A 22,719-nucleotide genomic window follows, 5' to 3' on the forward strand; every position below is an offset into this window, starting at 1 on the left:
TCTTTAGAGGAAATCACTGTACCTCCTCTAAGTCTAAAACAGCTTCTACTCAAAGCAGTGGACTTTATGTCTTATATTACACTTCATTTCAAAGCATAAAACCCAGCAGTGTGAATAACTAATGTGTACAATATCCAGGGAATTTGTTGATTTTTCTGCTACCCTTCTGTCCTGAATTTTGAGTATCTCTCTGCTCTCCACACTTCCTCAAGAACATTTCCTAGAGAGTCTCCACTGGGGGAAGAAAATGGAAATTGATGTAGTTTGCTAATTTTATTTTGTTTTGTTTTGGAGTATAGGTAACTCACAATATTATGCTAGTTTCCTGTATCTAGCATAGTGATTCAGTATTTTTTTAAGATTATATTCTGTTATAGGTTATTATGGGATAATGGGTATAATTCCTTGTATTATGCAGTGTATCTTGTCACTTATTTATTTTATGCATAGTAGTTTGTTTCTTAATCCCAGCCATAAAAAGGAACACATTTGGGCCAGTTCTAATGAGGTGGATGAACCTAAACGAGGTCAGTAAGAGAAAGATAAATATCACATACAAGCGCGTATATACAGAATCTAGAAAAATGGTACTGAATAATTTATTTACAGGGCAGCAGTGGAGAAACAGATATAGAGAATAGACTTATAGACATGGGGAGAGGGGAATAGATGGTGAGATGTATGGAAAGAGCAATATGGAAACTTACATTACCATATGTAAAATAGATAGCCAAAGGGAATTTGCTGTGTGGCTCAGGAAACTCAAACAGGGGCTCTGTATCAACCTAGAGGGATGGGATGGGGAGGAAGATGGGATGGCGGTTCAAAAGGGAGGGGGGATACATGTATACCTATGGCTGATTCATGTTGAGGTTTGACAGAAAACGAAATTCTGTTAAGCAATTATCCTTCAATTAAAAAATAATTAATTTATCCCGTACCTTGATCTCATCCTTTCCCTTTTCCCCTTGGGTAACCCCCCTGGTAACTAGATCCTTGTCTATGTCTGTGAGTCAGTTTGTTTTGTAAATACGTTCATTTGTATTTTTCAGATTCCACATGTAAGTGATAATCACGTAGTATTTGTCTTTTTCTGTCCAGCATGTTTCACTGAGCATAATATTCTCTGGGTCCATCCACGTTGCTGCAAATGGCAGTATTTCATCCTTTTCATGGCTGAATAATAATTCATTTGGTGTATATATCAAGTCCTCTTAAGCCAATCGTCCGTTGATGGCCACTTGCATTACCTCCATGTCTCGGCTGTTGAAAGTAGTGCTGCTATGAACATTGGAGTGTATGCATCTTTTCAAATTAGTGTTCTTATCTTTTTCTGATATAGACCCAGGAGTAGAATTGCTGGGTCATATGGTAGTCCCATTTTTTTTTTTTTTTTTTTTAGGGAATCTTCATACTGTTTTGCTACCAACAGTGTAAATGGGTTCCTTTTTTTCACATCCTCTCAAACATTTGTTATTTAAGACTTTTATAAAATTTTATTTTTAATTGGAGAATAATTGCTTTACAATATTGTGTTAGTTTCTATAGTACAGCAGTGTGAATCAGCTGTAAGTAATGTATCTGCTCCCTCTTGAACCTCCCACCAACCCCCATCCTTCCACCCATCTAGGTCATCACAGAGCGCTGGGCTGAGCTCCCTGTATCATACACCAGCTTCCCATGGGGTTACCTCTTTTACAGTGGTGATGGATTTGTTTCAGTGTTACTCTCTCAGTTCATCCCAACTTCTCCTTCCCTTGCTGTGTCCACAAATCGGTTCTCTATTCCTGCCCTGCAGATAAGGTCCTCAGTACCATTTTTCTAGATTCCAAATGGTATATGTCAATATATATTTCTTTTTCTGACTTACTTCACTCTCTATAAACAAACAGGTTCTAGTTCAATGGATTCATTCTGATCCCTTTTTTATGGCTTAGTAATAGTCCATTGTGTTTATGTACAACTTCTTTATCCATTCATCTGTCAATGGGCATCTAGGTTGCTTCCCTGTCCTGTCTATTGTAAAGAGTACAACATTGGAGTACATGTGTCTGTTTGAATTGATGGTTTTCTCAGTGTATATGCCCAGGAGTGGTATTGCTGAGTCATATGGTAGTTTTAGTCCAAGATTTTAAAGAAATCTCCATACTGTTCTCCATAGTGGCTGTATTGATCTACATTCCCACCTTAAGTGCAAGAGGGTTCCCTTTTCTCCACATCCTCTCCAGCTTTTATTGATTTTAGACTTTTTAATGATGGCCATTCTGACTGATGTGAGATGGTACCTCACTGTAGTTTAGATTTGCATTTCTCTAAAAGTGAGCAATGTTGAGAATCATTTCATATGTTTATTGGCCATCTGTAAGACTATTTATAGACTTTGATTGTAACCATTCTGACAGATCTGAGGTGACGCCTCATTGTGGTTGCATTTCTCTGATAGTGATGTTGAGCGTGTGCCTATTATTCATCTGTATATCTTTTTTGGGAAAATTTCTATTCAAGGCTTTTGCCCATTTTTGAATTCAATTTTTATGTGGAATTGTATGAGTGATTTGTATATTTTGAATGGTAGCCCCTTGTCAGTCATATCATTTGCAAATATTTTCTCCCATTCTATAGACTATATTTTTGTTTTATTGATGGTTTCCTTTGCTATGCAAAATTTTTAAATTAATTAGGTCACATTTCCTTCTTTTTAGTTTTATTTCATTTGCTTTATATGACAGATAGCGCTATGATTTATGTCAAAAATGTTCTCCCTGTGTTCTCCTCTAGGAGTTTTATGATGTTAATCCTGCATTAAGGTCTTTAACCATTTTGAATTCATTTCTGTATATGGTGTTAGAGAATGTTCAAATTTCATTTTTTTACATGTAGTTGTCCCATTTTCCTAGTACCACTTATTGAAGAGACTCTTTTCTCCATTGTACATTCTTGCCTCCTTTTCCATAGATTAAGTGACCATAAGTGCATGAGTTTATTTCAGGGCTCTCTATTCTTTTCCACTGATGTATATGTGTGTGTGCCAATACCATGCTGTTGTGATTATTATAGCTTTGTAGTGTAGTCTAAAGTCTGGGAGGATTATTCATCCAGCTTTGTTATCTTTTTTTAGGATTACTTTGGCAATTCTAGGTATTTAGTAGTTTCATATATATATTTTAGAAGTATTTGTTCTCGTTTGGGGAAAAGTGTCCTAGGTATTTTGTCCTAGGGATTGGATTAAATCTACGAATTTCTTTGGGTAGTATGGCCATTTTAATACTATAATCCTTCCAACTCAAGAACATGGGATATCTTATAATATCTTTGGCTCCTCTTTAGTTTCCTTCATCATTGTTTTGTAGTTCTAGTGTATAGGTCTTTAACCTCCTTGGTTAAGTTTATTCCTATGTGCGTATTGATATCATTTTAAATAGGATTTTAAAAAAATTCTGATTTCCTAACTGGTGTATAGACATAAAACAGATCTGTGTTTATTAATCTTATATTCTACTAACCTTGTGGAATTCATTAATTAATTCTAATAGATTTTGGGTGAAGGCTTTATGGTTCTCTATAGAGCGTCATGTCATCTGCAAGTAGTTACAGTTTTCTCTCTTTCCAATTTGGATACACTTTATTTTTTTCTGACTGACTGTTGTGGCTAGGACTTCCAATACCATTTTAGGGAGAAGAGGTGAGAGAGGTCTTCCATGTCATTTTTTTCTGAATTTAGCAGGAAGGCTTTCACATTTTCACCATTGACTATCATGTTGGCTGTGTGTTGGTCATAAATGGCTTTTATTATGTTGAGATTTGTTCCCTCTAGACCCACTTTAATGAAAGTTTTTTGTTACGAATGGATGCTGAATTTTATCACATGCTTTTTCTGCATCTATTGAGATGCTCATGTGGATTTTCTTTCCTTTTGTTAATGTGGTATATCACATTGATTGACTTGCCTGTGTTGAGCCAACCTTGTGAACCGGGGATAAATCCATCTTGATCGTGATGATCCTTTTGATTTTTGTGGATTTGGTTTGCTACTATTTGTTAAGGATTTTTGCATTTGTATTTATTGAAGATACTGGCCTGTGATTTTCTTTTCTTGTGGTGTCTTTGTTTTGTTTAGATATCAGGACAATAGTAGCCTTGTAGAATGAATTTGGGGGTGTTTCCTCCTCTTCAGTTATCTGGAATAGTTTGAGAAGGATTGATAGAAGTTCTTATATATATGTTTGGTAGAATTCTGCAGTGATGCTGTCCAGTCCTGGACTTTTATTTGCAGGGAGGGTGTGCTTTTTGTTTTAATTGCAGATTCTGTTTTACTTCTGGTGATTGGTCTGTTCAAATTCTTTCTTCTGGATCCAGTCTTAGCAGGAGGTATATTTTTAATTTTTTTCCATTTTTTCTAGATTGTCAAGTTTGACACAATTGTTCACAGTATTCTCTTATTTTTCTGTATGTCTGTGGTATTGGACTTTATTTTTCCTATGTAATTTCCTATTTTGTTTGAGTCTTCTCTATTTTCTGCTTGGTGAGCCTGGATAAAGATTTATTATTTTTGTTTATCTTTTCAAAAAGCCAGTTCTTTCATTAATTTTTTTCTACATTTTATCACTGTTTAGTTATTTCCTCTCTGATTTTTCTTCTTTCAGCCTACTTTGGGCTTTGTGTATTCTTTTTCTAAATCTTTTAGGTGCTAGAGTAGGATGTTAGTTTGAGACTTGTCTTCTTTTTTTTTAAGGAAAGCCTTTATCACTATGAACTTTGCTTTTAGAACTGTTTTTGTTGCATCCCATAGATTTTGGAAAGTTATGTTTTCATTTTTATATTTCTCCAAATGTTTTTAAATTTCCTCTTTGATTTCATCTTTGACCCATTGGTGTTTTAGTGGAAAGTTGTTTGGTCTCCTCATATTTATTCTTTTTCTCTTCCTTTGTGTGGTTGATTTCTAGTTTTATACCGTTGTGATCAGAAAAGATGTTTAATATATTCTATTCTCTTAATTTTTGTTGAGGCTTGTTTTGTGATGGCCCAGTATGTGGTCTGTTCTGGAGAATATTCCATGCATACTTCAAAATAATGTGTATTCTGCTCTTATGGATGTGCTGTCCTGTAGATACAATTGAATCTAACTGGTCTATTGAGTCATTTAGCACTTCTGTTGCCTTGTTGATTTTCTTTCTGATGATCTGTTGACACATTGATGTCAGTGGGTGTTAAAGCCTCCTACTATTGTATTACTGTCAATTTCTGCTTTATATCTGATAGTATTTGCTTTACATATTTAGTATTTGCTTTACATATTTCAGTTCAGTTGCTCAGTTGTGTCCAACTCTTTGCAACCCCATGAATCGCAGCACGCCAGGCCTCCCTGTCCATCACCAACTCCCAGAGTTCACTCAAACTCATGCCCATCGAATTGGTGATGCCATCCAGCCATCTCATCCTCTGTCGTCCCCTTCTCCTCCTGCCCCCAATCCCTCCCAGCATCAGAGTCTTTTCCAATGAGTCAACTCTTCACATGAGGTGGCCAAAGTATTGGAGTTTCAGCTTTAGCATCAGTCCTTCCAAAGAAATCCCAGGGCTGATCTCCTTCACAATGGACTGGTTGGATCTCCTTGCAGTCCAAGGGACTCTCAAGAGTCTTTTCCAACACCACAGTTCAAAAGCATCAATTCTTCAGGGCTCAGCTTTCTTCACAGTCCAACTCTCACATCCATACATGACCACAGGAAAAACCATAGCCTTGACTAGACGGACCTTTGTTAGCAAAGTAATGTCTCTGCTTTTTAATATGCTGCCTAGGTTGGTCATAACTTTCCTTCCACAGAGTAAGCATCTTTTAATTTCATGGCTACAATCACCATCTGCAGTGATTTTAGAGCCCAGAAAAATAAAGTCTGACACTGTTTCCCCATCTGTTTCCCATGAAGTGATGGGACCAGATGCCATGATCTTTGTTTTCTGAATGTTGAGCTTTAAGCCAACTTTTTCACTCTCCTCTTTCACTTTCATCAAGAGGCTTTTTAGTTCCTCCTCACTTTCTGCCATAAGGGTGGTGTCATCTGCATATCTGAGGTGATTGATATTTCTCCCGACAATCTTGATTCCAGCTTGTGCTTCTTCCAGCCCAGCGTTTCTCATGATGTACTCTGCGTATAAGTTAAATAAACAGGGTGACAATATACAGCCTTGACGAACTCCTTTTCCTATTTGGAACCAGTCTGTTGTTCCATGTCCAGTTTGAACTGTTGCTTCCTGACCTGCATACAGGTTTTTCAAGAGGCAGGTCAGGTGGTCTGGTATTCCCATCTCTTTCAGAATTTTCCACATAAGTGTTTCTATATTGGGTGCATATATATTACATAATCTTCTTATATTGATCCCTTCATCACCATATAATGTCCTTATTTCTCCTTTGTCATAGTCTTTGTTTTAAAGTCTGTTTTGTCTGATATGGTCTTGCTACCTCTACTTTCTTGTCATTGCCACTTACCTGACATATCTTTTTCCATATCCTCAGTTTTAGTCTGTGTTTCTTTCACCCTGAAGTGAGTCTCTTATAAGAAGCATATTGAAGGGTTTTGTTTTTTGTTGCTGTTCAATCAGGCACCCTATGTCTTTTGATGGAAGCGTTTAATCTCTTGACATTTAAAGTAATTATTGATGGGTGTGTACTTATTGCCATTTTATTCCTTGTTTTCCACTTGTTTTTGTAGTTACTCTTTGTTCATTTCATCATCTTTTTGTTTTTCCCATTGTGATATGATTTTTCTGTGAAATACTTAAGTTTTTTTCTTTTTTTTTTGATATCTATTGTAGGTTTCTATTCGCAGTTACCATGGGGTTTATGTATTTTGAATTATAATTTTACCTATTTGTTTTAAACTGGTGATCATTTAAGTTCAAACACATTCTAAAAGATCTACAGTTTTTATTCTGCTCTTCCACATTTTGTGTTTTTCATGTCCTATTTTATATCTTCATACTTTTCCCTTTACTGTTTACTGTAGTTGTTTTTATAATTTAAAGAAATCTGTATACTGGCCTATTTAAGTGATTTTATATTTGCCTTTCCCATTGGGATTTTCCCTTTCCTATAAATATTTGCTTCTTTTCCAGTTAGAGAGGATCCTTCAACATTTTCTTCTAGAGTAGTATTAGTAGTATTAGTATTGCTGAATTCTTTTTTCTTTTTTTTTGCTTGAGAAATTCTTTATCTCTTGTATTCTAAATGATAATCTTCCTGGGTAGAATATCCTAGATTGTAATTTTCCCCTTTTGGGGTTTTAAATATATCATGCCATTCCTCTCTGACATGCAAAGTTTCTGCAGAAAAATTAGCTGATAGTCTTATGTGGATTCCCTCAAATGTGACTCTGTTTTTCTCTTGCTGCCTGTAGGAATTCTTCTTTAACTTTTGCTATTTTGGTTACGGTTTGTCTTCATTTGTGGTTCTGTTTGAGTTCATTTTCTTTGGAACCCTCTGTGCTTTTAGATTTAGTAAGTTTTCAGCCAGAGTTTCCTCAAATGCATTTTTGATCCCCTCCTCTTCTTTCTTTTCCTTTTGGGTTTCCTGTTATGTGTATGGCCCATAAATCTCATATGTTCCTTTTTATTAATCTTTCTGTCTGTTTTTTTTTTTGGCCTCATCACAGCTTTCAAGATCCTAGTTCTCAACCAAGCATTGAACCCAGGCCCCCTGCACTGCAAGTACAGAGTCCTAACTATGGGACTGTCAGGGAATTCCTCTGTCTGATGTTCTGACTGGGTGATTTACATTATTTATCTTCTTAGATCTCTTATGCATTATTCTGTGTCATTTAGTCAGCTATTCATGGCGTCTAGAGTGCTTTTTATCTTAGAAATTGAGCTATATATTTTTGATTGGGTCTTTTTTATAGTTACTAGTTTTTTGTTAAAATGATCTGTGTTTATATTGGTGTTCTCTCTTAATTCAGTTAGCATGTTTGTTACCAGCTTTCAGAACTCAGGACCTGGAAGGCTGATTTTCTCTGTTTTGTTTTTTCAAGGGTTCATTCTTGTTCTTTCAATTGGGAGTTATTCCTCTGAATTTTCAATTTATTAACTTTATCTCTATAAATTTAGATGAAGCAGTTATCTCTTGTGGTCTAGAAGGGGGGTTCTTAACGTAAAAGTGTTCCTATGTTAACTGTGTGTGCCCAATATTGTTGATGTGAGGACTGGATTTAATGTGGATGCCCGCCACATCTTTCTCCAGTGTGTGCTGGCCATTATTGCTTTGATAGGGGGTTTTGCCTGGTGTTGGAGGATCTGAGGCCTGCACAGAGTGTCAGGTGGGACTTCCTCTCAGCTCAGTGGCAGTCATCACCCTGTTCAGGTTGGGGTCAGCTCGCAAGGCCTCTTCAGCCTTTCTGCTCTCCCAGCTGTTCTTCCAGCACCAAAGAAACTGTTTCTTACATGTAGGAGAGACACACAATCACCCTGAGTCACTTCCCAGAGTGAGAGACTCTCCATGTGGTCCTTCTTGTCCTCTTAAACACGTTTCAGTGGCACAAATGTGGATCCAACGTTTCCCCCCGCCCCACCCATCTTATCCAGTTACTGGAGAAGGAAATGGCAACCCACTCCAGTGTTCTTGCCTGGAGAATCTCATGGACAGAGGATCCTGACAGCCTCAGTTCAGTTCAGTTGCTCAGTCATGTCTGACTCTCTGCGACCCCATGGACTACAGCACTCCAGGCTTCCCTGTCCATCACCAACTCCCAGAGCCTACTGAAACTCATGTCCCTTGAGTCGGTTATGCCATCCAGCCATCTCATCCTCTGTTGTCCCCTTCTCCTCCTGCCTTCGATCTTTCCCGGCATCAAGGTCTTTTCCAATGAGTCAGTTCTTCTCATCAAGTGGCCAAAGTATTGGAGTTTCAGCTTCAGCATCAGTCCTTCCAATGAACATTTAGGACTGATTTCCTTTAGGATCCTGCCTGACGAACTGTAGGATCACGAAGTGTTGGACATGATGTAATGACTGAGTATGCACCCAGTTAAATGGAATCTTTCTTGCGGCCTTGGTTGTATAGGAGTTTTTCTGCCAATTCCCAGTTTTCTGTGAGAATTTTTGTGCATGTATTTTTTTTGATTGTGGTGGAGGTGAGCTTCATGTCCTCTACTCCCCCATCTCATTCCCCCTTTTAGTTTGCTAAGTTTAGATTCCCTGGTTAGAATTTTGATCATGAAAGAATTTGAAGCTGCCAATCAAAGTTAGATCTGTACAGTATAAATAACTTAGCAACTCTGTTTCTTATTTCTACAACTTTTTGAAAATCAGAATTTGTATATGCCTACATTTTAAACAAAGAGTGTTTTATTTAAACTCAATCTAGCTAATTTCTAATTATGTTTATGTCATTACTAATTCATTTAACAAGTCGTTGGTTGACTACCTACCATGTGTCAGGTACAACATCAAATTTTGGGACACTTACAAAAAGGGTAAAATACCATGTGTATTCTTACTTGGGCTCCACTATGCTAGGCACGGTGGAGATAGAGATGACTTAGATATAGTTCCTGCCTGCAAGAGTATATATAGGCTACATGAGGAAAGAGAATGTAAGGAAATATAAGGGATCATTGACTAAGTTCTGGCCATGACGTAACATCTAAGACATACAGGAGACTGAGTTAAACCTATACAATGAGACTGTAGACAGAAGAAGAGAGAGCATTAGGTTATTGAAGTACAGTTGATGGGGCTGTGGATGTGATAGTATGTTGCATGCTGTGAGCATACACAGAGAAAAGTAAGCTAGTATTGAGTGCTCTTTATGTGATCATCACAAATTCAAAAGCTACAGGGCACACATGGGTGGTATAAGATATAGTCATTTTAATCTAAAGATTGCAACTGTGGGGTGCCAAGAATAATGTACATGAAATAATTGGAAAACAATTACATGATAGCAAGTGATTAGCTGCTAAATAATGTGACTAATTCTAATGTGTTGTATGAATTACTAGGAGACCAAGAAGGCTAGAGGGGTCGTGGTTGCTTTCATAGATGTGGTGTAGGACCTTATGAGATAGGAAACTAGTTGATTTGTAATGCTTTTACAAGTAACTGGTAAACTCAGAATATCAGATATATAAGATGCTATACTCTATGAGCTTACTTTATAATTCTTTTACCTGTATAAAATGTTCCTATGTGGTGCTCTTTTGAACATTTGCTAAAACTGAATTTTTGAAAGAATTAGCTTGTATTGTAGGTCAGTGGTGGATTGACCCAACATAGGTCAGCCTTTTTAAGGATCAGAACCAACTATCTACTTGGAGAGTACAGGAGAATACAGAAAGATTTCTCATGGGAACATCTGAAAAAGATGCCAAGACATGTGAATGCATTTAGACCCGGAGACTAAGCAGGGAGCACAGAGGTCAACAGGCATAGGAAGAGAGGTGTCCTCTCTCTTTGCATGTGCTAACACCCACAGTGTCACATCCTTCATCTGAATTCCCATCTCTTTAGTGACCACGGCCACCCTGTTGCCTTTTAAGTGTCTACTTCAATCACATGACAGGCAATTTCGAATTTTCGTAATTATCTAAGGATTAGCAGTGGAGCAGGCTTTGTTAGTTCCCAATTGAAGGCTCAATTTTAGAGCCATAATTGGAAAGATTTCCAGTAATTTGTGGCTGTTGTATTTAGTGGGAGGAGTAGAGGTAATTTTTGTTACTTTATTCCTTTGCTGGGTCTTTATAATCCACATTTGACAGGGGTATGAGATAATCTCTGACAATGTGCATCTTGGACAAGGTTTTTCTCTGTGGCACCACTGCAGAGGAGGCTGGAAGTATCCTGGTCTGCTACTTGTTTACCTTCTCTGAGAATTAACAGTCACCAGCACTTTTCATAACATAACACAGAGCCATTATTGTGTCAATATGAACTGATGTAAGTCTTTGTCCCAAAATAATCAATTTATTTTTTAGTCTGTGATGGAGTTATTAAATAGTTGATGATCAAGTCAGTATAAATGATCAAAAACAAATGATAAATTGTGTCTGTACTGTGGTGTGCTTTGTACAAACACTTGCAAAGGCACAGGTTTTGCTTTCTCTGGTTAAGATCAGAGCCAAATACCCTGGCTGCCACATACAAAACCAAGTGGGATAGAATCCTCCACTTCTATTGGATGGTGCTAAGAAAGCATTGATGCTGAAACAAACGTATGGGATATGTATCTATTTGCATAGATGCATGCATGATACAAAAGCCAAGAGACTTTGTTAAGTCAGTGAGAGGTTAATCTAATTTCATACATTTATAGGTGAACTTTCATTGACCAATATTCTTGTCTCTTTGGGAGACAAGGACAAAAAAAGAGATGATAACATATTTTTCCTATTTTCACTAAATTTGCTTGCATGTCAGTTGGAGGTAGAATAGCAATACAAAGAAAACTTTTTGTTTAGCAGTTTTAGACCTAAACCATTGAATTCTAAATAGAAAAATAACCAATGCCAAAATTTATTAGTTTTCTATAGAGCACTGCTTTCTTGGCCTAAATTTTAGTCTTGATTCTGATATAATATTAAGCTGCCTTTTGTTTGTACATCTATAAAATATAGAAGTTGAACTATATAGTAAATCTCCTGTCATGTAAAGTTTCTAAAACATCCTTCAGAGCTGTGCTGCTAGATTTTAATGAGTATGTGCATTTTACCTGATGGAAAGAGGAGCTTCAACACTGAAAACAATGGAGAATAATTTACTGTTAGTGAAAAAACAGGATCTAATCTTGAGAAATTTGTATTCAGGTCAGGAAGCAACAGTTAGAATGGACATGGAACAACAGACTGGTTCCAAATAGGAAAAGGAGTTCGTCAAGGCTGTATATTGTCACCCTGTTTATTTAACTTATATGCAGAGTACATCATGAGAAACGCTGGGCTGGAAGAAACACAAGCTGGAATCAAGATTGCCGGGAGAAATATCAATCACCTCAGATATGCAGATGACACAACCCTTATGGCAGAAAGTGAAGAGGAACTCAAAAGCCTCTTGATGAAAGTGAAAGTGGAGAGTGAAAAAGTTGGCTTAAAGCTCAACATTCAGAAAACGAAGATCATGGCATCTGGTCCCATCACTTCATGGGAAATAGATGGGGAAACAGTGGAAACAGTGTCAGACTTCATTTTTCTAGGCTCCAGAATCACTACAGATGGTGACTGCAGCCATGAAATTAAAAGACGCTTACTCCTTGGAAGGAAAGTGATGACCAACCTAGACAGCATATTGAAAAGCAGAGACATTACTTTGCCAACAAAGGTCCGGCTAGTCAAGGCTATGGTTTTTCCTGTGGTCATGTATGGATGTGAGAGTTGGACTGTGAAGAAGGCTGAGCGCTGAAGAATTGATGCTTTTGAACTGTGGTGTTGGAGAAGACTCTTGAGAGTCCCTTGGACTGCAAGGAGATCCAACCAGTCCATTCTGAAGGAGATCAGCCCTGGGATTTCTTTGGAAGGAATGATGCTAAAGCTGAAACTCCAATACTTTGGCCATCTCATGCAAAGGGTTGACTCATAGGAAAAGACTCTGATGCTGGGAGGGATTGGGGGCAGGAGGAGAAGGGGACGACAGAGGATGAGATGGCTGGATGGCATCACTGACTTGATGGACGTGAGTTTCAGTGAACTTCGGGAATTGGTGATGGACAGGGAGTCCTGGTGTGCTGCGATTCATGGGATCGCAAAGAGTCAGACACGACTGAGTGACTGATCTGATCTGATCTGATCTGAATATGAACATAGTTTGAGGTAGAATTTTGGTTTACTGTAACGTGTGACTGTTTTGCTTCTTTAATATTTAAAATTAAATATGTTGGGTGATAAACAATTTGTTATAAATAGTTAAGCAGTGATCAGTTCAGTTCAGTCGCTCAGTCGTGTCTGACTCTTTGCGACGCCATGAATCGCAGCACGCCAGGCCTCCCTGTCCATCACCGACTCCTGGAGTTTAGTCAAACTCATGTCCTTCGAGTCGGTGATGCCGTCCAGCCATCTCATCCTCTGTTGTCCCCTTCTCCTCTTGCCCCCAATCCCTCCAAGCATCAGGGTCTTTTCCAACGAGTCAACTCTTCACATGAGGTAGCCAAAGTATTGGAGTTTCAGCTTTAGCATCAGTCCTTCCAGTGAACATCCAGGACTGATCTCCTTTAGAATGGACTGGTTGTATCTCCTTGCAGTCCAAGGGACTCTCAAGAGTCTTCTCCAATACCACAGTTCAAAAGCATCAATTCTTTGGCGCTCAGCAGTGATAGTGACTAGTAAATAGCATGCTGTTGCTAAGTCGCTTCAGTCGTGTCTGACTCTGTGCGACCCCGTAGACGGCAGCCCACTAGGCTCCCCCATCCCTGGGATTCTCCAGGCAAGAACACTGGAGTGGGTTGCCATTTCCTTCTCCAATAAAGTGAAAGTGAAGTCGCTCAGTCGTGTCCGACCCTCAGCAACCCCATGGACTGCAGCCTTCCAGGCTCCTCCATCCATGGGATTTTCTAGGCAAGAGTACTGGAGTGGGGTACCATTGCCTTCTCCAAGTAAATAGCATAATAGCCATCAAAGATTTTTTTTATTTCATTATTCTTTTATAAGCTTTATTTTTTAAATTCCCATTCACTTCATAATCATTTCAAGCTTTTTTTTTTTTTTTTTTTTTTTTTACAAATTCTAGAATTCCACCAACACAAAATACCTGACAACCACTATTATAGAGGATGTTAAGGTCTTTTTAAAGGTCTTGAATTTGATGATGCTGTATGTATCTCATACAGATCAAAAATACCACTTCTATCCAACATATCCAGATTTCATTGCTAGAGTACCTGCACTAAAGGAAGTATTTTAATAGGAAGAAAGAATATGATAAAAGATGGAAATCTGAATGTAAAAAAGAAATAAACACACAGAAAATGGTAGCTATCAGAATAAATATATATTTTTATTAAATCTTTTAAAAAGTTAAAGCAAAAAAAAAAAATCTAACAATGTATTGTGATTTATAACAGATGTCCAAGTAAAATGTATGTATTTAGTAGCACAAAGGTTGTTACAATATTTTAATATACCTGAAGTGGTATATATTATTAATTGAAGGTAGACTTTGATAAGTTAAAAATGAATTTGTAAACCCTGGAAAAAGCACTAAAAAATTATTAATATGATTCCAATAGTGCAATCATTAGAAAAGAAAAAAAGAAACTAGAATGCAAAATAAGTCAGAAAAAGAGAAAAATAAGGGGCCGATAGGACAAAGAGACAACTAGCAAACTCAAAAATTTAAATCCAAATATTGATAATTTAATCAACTGTAAATAGCCAAAACCCTAATTAAAAGGCAAAGATTGTCAGATTAGGTAGAAATGCAAGACAACTCATACTATTTACCAACACCACACTTACACACTGTAAACATAAAGACAATTAAAAGTAAAAGGACAGGAAAAAGGATGTACTTGGCAAGTGCTAAACAACATGCAGATGTCTTTTAATATCACACAAAGTTGGCTTCAGAATAAGGAATATTATTAGGATCTAAAGAGGAGAAATATATAATGATATCAATGTATCAAAAAGATGTAACTGTCCTAAATAAGGCATCTATAAAAATGCTTCAGAATATTTCAGAATACATAGGAAAAAAACTCAATAATAAATCCGTAAGTACAGTTGTAGATTTCAACACTGTCTTATTAGCTGATGAAACAAATAGAAAATCATTAAGTATATAAGACTTGAGTAGTACTGTCAAATAGCTCTGATACATTACATTTGTATGCACTCCACACAATAGAAAATGTATCTTCTTTTCATATGCAGAGGGAACATTTACCAAGACAGACCACATTCTGGACCATAACAAAAATCTCGCCAATTAAAAATTAAATCCTAAAGATATGTTCTATGTTTACAATGAAGTTAAAATACAAATCAGTAACAGAAGGATACTTGGACAAACTCTTTGGAAATACTATACTTCTTTCTAGCCCATATATCAAAGTAGACATTGGATAAAAATAAAATGCAGCATGCCAGAAATTATAGAATATGGCTAAAGCAATGCTTAGAGGAATATTTTTATGCTTGTTAAAAATCTAGAAGTCTAAAGGTGCCACCGTAAGAAGCTAGAAAAAGTAAAGAGAGCAGAAAGAAGGAAATAATACTTAGAAATCAATATATAGAAGAAAGACTTTAAGAATTTGGATATTTCTTAAAACAAGAACATGGCTTCGATGCAGAAATAAAGTCATGTAATTAAATTAAAAATAAATAAATAAATTATATAGGTGACAAAAAAAAAGAAATCAATGACATTTTTAACAGAGTTTTTAAATCAGTGAAATAAAAAACTTGTTCATGGAAAGAATTGATTAAACTGGTGAACAACTAGCCAGACCAAAGAAGAAAAAAGAAATCATTTACCAACACCGGGAATAGGAGAGAAAATAGTACAGATCCTATAGATAATAAATATATCAAGGAGATATTATGAATAACTTTAGGTCAATAAAAATCAAATGGTCAAATTACTCTAAAGATACAAGTTACAAAGCTCATTACAAAAGTAGATAACATGACTTACTCTGTGTCTGCTATAGAAATGTAGTTAAAACTCTAGCCACAAAGTAAGGGTTCCTGCTCTGTTCATTTCTATTTAATATTTGCTATAGTTTTTAGCCAGGGCAATAGGGTGAGAAAAAACTAAAGAAGGCATGTGGAATAAATGGAACTCTCAGATCCTTCTGATCCAAATGCAAACTGACACAGCCACCTTAGAAAATTGTTTTCTGGTTCTTACAAATTTAATCATATATTTCTATCACTCAGCAGTCCCATTCCTAGCCAAGAGAAATCCAGACTAACATGCACATGAATCCTAGACATAAATATGTGTAGTAATCTTACCTAGAGTTGTCCCAAATTAGAAGCAACTCAGTATCCATCAGTTGTGAAGGAATAGAAAATTATATTGTATTCATGGGATGGACTGCCCTTTGGTTCAGACTGCTTCAAGGATGTTAATACAAACAGCCTTTGAGCATAGAAGTTAGTCTTCTTAAGCAAAAGCAGGAATGCTTATTATCTCATATAACCAAGATAATGTTTCCCTCCATGCTTATTACTCATTATAAAAGATTCTGGAATCTAAGCTCAGAGTCTCTCCCCTATAACTTTACCCACAGTACAGGCAGGTATCCATCGATGCCACTGCAACACTATCCAGAATCTCACCCTGTTGAGTCCTGGAACCTCAGGAACCATGCACCGTGATCCTTTTGTCCTGTTCATGGGCGATGGCACAAGATTATTTAGCCACATATTCATTCTGCTACTACTCGGTGCTTTTTCTCCTCCAATTCTTCATGTTGGGCTTCTTTTGGGAACTACATTCAGTTTTCAACAGATTTGCTCACTTTGCTTTGACTTAATATGCCTGGCTGTTTCCCAAAGACCCCATTTCCTTTTCATATTCTGCAGAGGAGACAATTTGCATTACCATAACATACATATATATAGTGAGATCTGGGGATGACTTTGAAATTTAAGTTCCTTTGAGACTGATTTGTCTGTAGCCAATGCAATAATTCTCCCTCCTCTGTAGCTTATGCCACCCTGCTGTACCATTGATTATCTAACAAACTTCCGGTCATTTGAAAGCCCCTTAGTTTATGCTGTTGAAAACTTTGTTTGAAGCCAGCCTTCCTTTCTCGACATCACCTTTACTGCCAGCAGCTATGGCAACCTTAATACTCATCTTACTTCTGTAAAACTTCTGTAAACTTCTGTAAACTTGACCTTACCCTTTTGAGGACATCCATCATGCTTCAGATGCATGGCCTCAATCTGGGCTTTATTTTGCCTGGAGAAGTGCAGTACACTTGGATCATCTAAATTTGTAATATACCAGTATCCAACGACCAAATTCTCCAAGATTTTTCCTTTTTTTGTTTCTACTTAAACTATCTGCCAGAGTTTTCCTTATAGCTCTGATAATAAAGAATCTGCCTGCTATGCAGGACACCCAGATTCGATTCCTGGGTTGGAAAGATCTTCTGGAGAAGGGAATGGCAACCCACTCCAGTATTCTTACCTGGAGAATTCCAGGGACAGAGGAGCTTGGAGGACTACAGTCTGTGGGGTTGCAAAGAGTTAGACACAACTGAGCAACTAACTTTCACTTTCACAGGCTATTCAGAGATTTTTTTGAAACTGTGTGGTTATACTGTATACTTTTCCTCTTCTCGTGTAGCCTCATGGTATCCCTGGAACCATTCTTTGGGTGGTCTGCTCTTCAGTGTCCTCTGGGTTACTGGACAGGAGAGAGTCTTCTCATTTTGCCTTGTGATGCACTGCTATTACAGTCACAGTAGCATGTGGCAGATTTCCTGAGTTTTCCTCCTCTCTTTTATAGGGATGTAGGCACAGCCAGGCCTCGGGTTTTGTCTTTTTTCCCATGTAGTCCCAGAACCTGGAGTGGTTCAGAGACCATGTGCATGACTGAATGAATACTTAGTAAATGAATTAAGACAACTGTAGAATGAAAGATCTTGGTCTATCCTAGCAGTTATTAGTCTGTAGACAGAAGTGTCAGCATGAGGTCAAGATGACTCAAAGGTCTTTCCCTTAGTGGGGTGAGTGAACCTAAGGGAGGGTTATAAAGAAGAGTGATCAGCTCTGAATTCAATATATCAATCACAAGTATGTGATTGTGTCTCCTTGGCTTGCTCCTTGAGAAAATTGAAGCAGTTAATTGAAGGTAAGTGACATGATGAATTTCACCTATTCTGCCAGCTACAGAGTACAGATTAGAAACTTGAGTCTTGTTGCAAATTTATTGCCTTGAGCCTTTAGCTAAACCACTGAACCTGAAAATGCTTTTTTCCTCCCAATACTATCATATTCCTAATTTGGGAAAAGAAGATAAACAAAAACATTTCTTTCAATCAGCACATAAACCCTCCTCCGATTTCTGACTCCAAGCAAATTTTTTTTTTTACCAGTGGGTCGATAATTAGAGAGGTGGGAGAAAGAGAACCAGATATTAAATCAGAATTTTTCAATTTCTAGTGTGTAACTATATTTTTCACTTTCTTGTGTGTAACTTTGGGCAAGTCCATCATTTTTCTCAAACTAATTTGTAAATATGAATGTAATTTTAATATGGATTATAAATGTCAAAAGACAGCATAAGGAGAGAGATTAGAAAACTGAAAATTAGTTATATAAATATAAATTCTTTTTATATATTTACCATTTAGTTAGCATTTTGTAAGGGTGAAAAACAAGATGTCACTGCAATGTAGTAACTGATTTTACAGAAGACTAAGAAATGTCCTCTGATGTCACAATTGCTCTTTGTGTATATATATGTGTGATAATTCAAATGTGAGTTTCAAAAGATAAGGAAATGAAAGTTTTCTCCTGGGATTTGTAAATTCTCCTCTATTTCACACTTAGCAGATTTGATGTTCTGTCTTGCTTGTATTGAATGTGTCTATTTACTGCCCTTCCTTTTCTGTTGTAATTAATGGATGATTATTTACAGAATAGAAAATTTGTGACAAAAATATATTAACACTGCTTTCTTTTTAATTGCAGTATATTCAGCATGCAGTATTATGTTTCAGGCTTATAATGTAGTGATTTGATATTTATATACATTAAAAATTGATGTCTATTAATTGCCTATCACCATACAGTTTTTATAGTACTAGCTATATTCCCTGTTCTATACCTTATATCCATGTGACTTATTTTTTAATGGAAAATTTGCATCTTTTAAGTCCCTTCACCCAGTCCTCCACCCCCACCCCTGGCCCCAGCTCTGGGGACCACCAGTATGTTGTTCTTTCTTTGAATCTATTTCTATTTTCTTTTTTTTTTTTCCTCATTTGTTTTTTAGATTCCATATATAATTGGAGTTACATGGGATTAGTCATTTTCTGACTTTAATACCCTCTAGGTCCATTCATACTGTGGCAAATGGCAAAATTTCATTCCTGCTCGATAAAGGACAGAAATGGTATGGACCTAACAGAAGCAGAAGATATTAAGAAGAAATGGCAAGAATACACAGAAGAACTGTACAAAAAAGATCTTCATGACCCAGATAAACATGATGGTGTGATCACTGACCTAGAGCCAGACATCCTGGAATGTGAAGTCAAGTGGGCCTTAGAAAGCATCACTACGAACAAAGCTAGTGGAGGTGATGGAATTCCAGTTGAGCTATTCCAAATCCTGAAAGATGATGCTGTGAAAGTGCTGCACTCAATATGCCAGCAAATGTGGAAAACTCAGCAGTGGCCACAGGACTGGAAAAGGGCAGTTTTCATTTCAATCCCAAAGAAAGGCAATGCCAAAGAATGCTCAAACTACTGCACAATTGCACTCATCTCATACGCTAGTAAAGTAATGCTCAAAATTCTCCAAGTCAGGCTTCAGCAATATGTGAACCGTGAACTTCCAGATGTTCAAGCTGGTTTTAGAAAAGATAGAGGAACCAGAGATCAAATTGCCAACATCCACTGGATCATGGGAAAAGCAAGAGAGTTCCAGAAAAACATCTATTTCTGCTTTATTGACTATGCCAAAGCCTTTGACTGTGTGGATCACAATAAACTGTGGAAAATTCTGAAAGAGATGGGAATACCAGACCACCTGATGTGCCTCTTGAGAAATTTGTATGCAGGTCAGGAAGCAACAGTTAGAACTGGACATGGAACAACAGACTGGTTCCAAATAGGAAAAGGAGTTCGTCAAGGCTGTATTTTGTTACCCTGTTTATTTAACTTCTATGCAAAGTACATCATGAGAAACGCTGGACTGGAAGAAACACAAGCTGGAATCAAGATTGCCGGGAGAAATATCAATAACCTAAGATATGCAGATGACACCACCCTTATGGCAGAAAGTGAAGAGGAACTCAAAAGCCTCTTGATGAAAGTGAAAGTGGAGAGTGAAAAAGTTGGCTTAAAGCTCAACATTCAGAAAACGAAGATCATGGCATCTGGTCCCATCACTTCATGGCAAATAGATGGGGAAACAGTGGAAACAGTGTCAGACTTTATTTTTCTAGGCTCCAGAATCACTACAGATGGTGACTGCAGCCATGAAATTAAAAGACACTTAGTCCTTGGAGGGAAAGTTATGACCAACCTAGATAGCATATTGAAAAGCAGAGACATTACTTTGCCAACAAAGGTCCGTCTAGTCAAGGCTATGGTTTTTCCAGTGGGCATGTATGGATGTGAGTGTTGGACTGTGAAGAAAGCTGAGAGCCGAAGAATTGATGCTTTTGAAGTGTGGTGTTGCAGAAGACTCTTGTGAGTCCCTTGGACTGCAGGGAGGTCCAACCAGTCCATTCTGAAGGAGATCAGCCCTGGGATTTCTTTGGAAGGAATGATGCTAAAGCTGAAACTCCAATACTTTGGCCACCTCATGCGAAGAGTTGAGTCATTGGAAAAGACTCTGATGCTGGGAGGGATTGGGGGCAGGAGGAGAAGGGGATGACAGAGGAGGAGATGGCTGGATGGCATCACTGACTCGATGGACGTGAGTCTGAGTGAACTCCGGGAGTTGGTGATGGACAGGGAGGCCTGGTGTGCTGCGATTCATGGGTTCGCAACAGTCGGACACGGCTGAGCAACTGAACTGAACTGAATATTCATTGTATCTGTGTGTATTGTTTTTTTCTTTATCCTTTCATCTATTGATAGAAACCTAGGTTACTTCCATATTTTGGCTATTGCAACTAATGGTGTGATGAACAGAAGGTGTGCATACATTTTCTTCAGATAAATACCTTAAAGTAGACTTGCTAGATTGTCCTATTTTTCAGGTTTTCTTTAAAAAGTTGATTTTATATTGGAGTGTAGTTGATTAATAATGTTGCATTAATTTCAGGTATACAATAGAGTAATTCAGTTATACATGGATCTATTCTTTTCAAATTCTTTTCCCATTTACATTGTTAAATAATATTCAGCAGAATTTCCTGTGCTATATGGTAGGTCCTTGTTGGTTATCTGTTTTTAATATAGCAGTGTGTACATGTTCATTGGAGAAGGCAATGGCACCCCACTCTAGTACTCTTGCCTGGAAAATCTCATGGACGGAAGAGCCTGGTGGGCTGCAGTCCATGGGGTCATGAAGAGTCAGACACGACTGAGCGACTTCCCTTTCACTTTTCACTTTCATGCATTGGAGAAGGAAATGGCAACCCACTCCAGTGTCCTTGCCTGTAGAATCCCAGGGACTGGGGAGCCTGGTGGGCTGCCGTCTATGGGGTCACACCGAGTTGGACACGACTGAAGTGACTTAGCAGCAGCAGTACATGTTAATCCCAAAGTCCTTGGAAAACCCTCCATAATTTTTCCATAATACCTTCACCAATTTATATTCCCATCACTAGGATTCCCTTTTCTCTATATATTCTCCAACACTTATTATTTTTGTGTTTCGCATAATAGTTGTTCTGACAGATGATCTCTCAATATGGTTTTGATTTGCATTTTCCTGATGATTAATGATGTTGAGCATCTTTTAGTATATCTGTTGGCCATCTCTGTATCTTCCTTAGAAAAATGTCTGTTTAGGTCCTATCTCCATTTCTTAATTGGTTAATTTTTTTCATAGTGAATTGTGTGATTTCTTTATGTGAATTGGAAATCCATCACTTATCATATATATGGTTTGCAGATATCTTCTCCTGATCAGTAGGTTATCTGTTCACCTTGTTAATGATTTCTTTTGCTGTGCAGAAGCTTTCAAATTTGATGTAGTCGAATTTGTTTTTTCTTCTCTTTCCCTTGTCTGTGGGAGGCATTCCAAAGAGCCATTGCTAAGACTGTCAAAGAATATGCTGTCTTTGTTTTCTTCTAGGAGTTTTTGTGTTCCAGGTCTTACACTGAAGTCTTAAATCCATTTTATGTGAAACGTTGTGTAATGGGTTAAGTATTGGTCTAGTTTCCTTCTTTTGATTGTAGGTGTCCATTTTTTCCAACACAGTTTATTGAAGATACTATCCTTTCTCTATCCTTTGCTTTTTGTTGTAAATTTATTATCCATATATGTTTGGGTTTATTTATGGAATCTGAAAGTCTGCTCCATTGATCTGTGTGTGTGTGTTTCTGTCAGTACCATGTTGCTTGATGAGACCTACAGCTTTTTAGTATAATTTGAAATCATGGAGTGTGATACTTCTAGCTTTGTTCTTTTTGCCTAAGATTGCTTTGGCTCTCTGGGTATTTTTTGGTTTGAAGCAAGTTTTAGAATTTTTTGGTTCTATATCTGTGAAAAATGTTACTGAGATTTTGATGGTGAATGCATTGAATCTATAGATGGCTTTGGGTAATAGGAACATTTTAACAGTGTTAATTTTGCAGTCCATTAACACAGATCGTCTTTCTATGTTTTTGTATCACTTTCAGTTTCTTTCAAAAGTGTTTTCTTGTTTGTTAGTGTTCTTCCACCTTCTTGGTTAAATTTTTCCTCTAATTTATTCTTTTCATTGCAATTGTGTTTTTTTTCATAATTGGATTGTTTTCTTAGTCTTGTTCCACTGGTTTTTTGTTAGTGTATAGACATGCAGCAGACTTTTGCATGTTGATTTTGCACCCTACAAATACTTTACTATATGTATTATTTCCAGTAGTTTTAGGTGGATTCTCTAGTGTTTTCTATACAT

Source organism: Bos indicus x Bos taurus, chromosome 24 (genome assembly GCF_003369695.1).
Source record: "Bos indicus x Bos taurus breed Angus x Brahman F1 hybrid chromosome 24, Bos_hybrid_MaternalHap_v2.0, whole genome shotgun sequence".
Classification (NCBI taxonomy): domain Eukaryota; kingdom Metazoa; phylum Chordata; class Mammalia; order Artiodactyla; family Bovidae; genus Bos; species Bos indicus x Bos taurus.